Here is a 2,015-nt window from a genome sequence, read left to right as displayed (position 1 = left end):
CTGGTCTACAAGAGCTAGTTCCAGGACAGGCTCCAAAACCACAGAGAAACCCTGTCTCGAAAAACCAAAAAAAAAAAAATGACCTTTATCTAGTGTGTGGGTGTATGCACACACATGCAATGGCACACGTGAGATGTCAGAGGACCATTTTCAGGAGTTTGGTTTTTCCTTCCATCATGGGAGTTCCAGGCACTGAACTCAGGGTTGCCAGATTTGGCAGCAAGAGCCTTTACCCACTGTGCCATCCTACTGCCCTGTTCTTTTTTGTTTCCTTTTCTTCCCAGCGTTGGAAATTGAGCCCTTGTGAATATTAGGCAAGGTTCTACCACAATCTCAATTCCATATACTTATGGAAGTCTCCACCATTTAGAGATAGGGAGTGTATGTGGCATCTCACACCCAGCATGCAGGGGGTGGAGATCGGAAGACTGCCATAAGTATGAGGTCATCCTGGGTTATAGAGCAAGTGCCTTTCTCAAGAGATAAACATTTCAGATTTGTTTATAAATGATATGATAGGAAACATGGGAATGTAGGTTGAGATATAAATAGATAAGGTAGGCTGTAAATTAAAGTTGGGTTAGAATTTAAAATAAAGCTATGGTGTTTTGTTTTGTTTTGAGACATGGTCTCACTACGTATCTCTGGCTGGTCTGGAACTATGTATGCCAGGCTAGCCTAGAACTCACTAATGTAGCCCAGGCTGGCACTGAACTATCAGGGATCCTTCTTTTGCCTCTTGGGTACTGGACTTAAAAGATAAAGCCGTAACATTTGGTTCTAGCTCCTTTTTGTTCAGACAGGGGCTCAGGTAGTCTAGGCTGACCTCAAGCTTCCTGTGTTGTAGAGGATGACCTCTCCATACACCTTTTTTGTGACTGAGTCTTACTATGTTCATCATGTAGACCAGGCTGGTCTTGAACTCCCAATAATCCATCTGCTTCTGGGCTCCAGAAGCAATACTACATTGGGCAAAAAAGATGATGCTGAATTCCTGGCTCTTTACTTCCAAGTGCTGAGATTACAAGTATGCAGTTTTGCTTAGCTCTGATTCTTTCTCTAAAACTTATTATTGTGCACAGGGTGGTCATGCACGTACCACAGAGGAGGTCAGCACCCAGCTTTTGGGAGTAAAGTCTCCCCTGCTATGGTGGGTTCTGAGGACTGAATGAGGCCTGTGTGGCAAGTGCTTTTATGTTCTGAGCCATCTCTCTGTCTCTGACTGATTCTCTCTTAGGGTGTGTGTGTGTGTGTGTGGGTGTGTGTGTGTGTGTGTGTGTGTGTGTGTGTATACATGCATCAGATAACTAGGAGCTGGAGACAGTTGTGAGGCCCTGACATGAGTGCTGGGAACTGAAGTTCCATCTTCAAGAGCAGGAAGCAATTTTAATTGCTGAGCCCATCTTTCCAAACCTGACTCTTTTTTTGTTTGGTTGGTTTGATTTTGGTTTTTGAGACAGGGTTTCTCTGTAGCCTGTCCTCGAACTAGCTCTTGTAGACCAGGCTGGCCTTGACTGGAACTCGTAGAGATCAGCCTGTCTCTGCCTCTCCAGTGCTGGGATTAAAGGCGTGCACTAGCCAACGCTGATTCTTAAGATTCTTAAATAGATTAGGCAGACTAAACACTAGCATACTAAATGCTCTGGTCTTCCTTCTTTCCCTCTCTTCTACCTCTCTTTCTCCCTTCCCTCCATCCTCCCTCCCTTTCTCTGTCTCTGTCTCTCTCTCTCGTTTTTTTGAACAAATTTTAAACAAATTTTCTCTGTTTGTCTTGGCTGTCCTCAAACTCACAGAGATCCACTTGCCTATGCCTCCCAAGTGTTGGAATTAAAGGTGTGTGCCACCACTGCCTGGCCCTCTTGTTGAATTATCTCAGGTTGAGAAAAAAACAGGCTAGGTAAAAGATAGATTAGTTATATTTTTCTTTATTATAAGGGGCAAACTTACAAAACCGGAACAAGAAGTCCAAGTTCAGCTGTGTAGAGCAGGAACCACAGAGAGAGAGGGGGGATGGG

This window comes from Microtus ochrogaster, chromosome 1 (genome assembly GCF_000317375.1).
Source record: "Microtus ochrogaster isolate Prairie Vole_2 chromosome 1, MicOch1.0, whole genome shotgun sequence".
Classification (NCBI taxonomy): domain Eukaryota; kingdom Metazoa; phylum Chordata; class Mammalia; order Rodentia; family Cricetidae; genus Microtus; species Microtus ochrogaster.
This window is presented reverse-complemented; position numbering follows the sequence as displayed.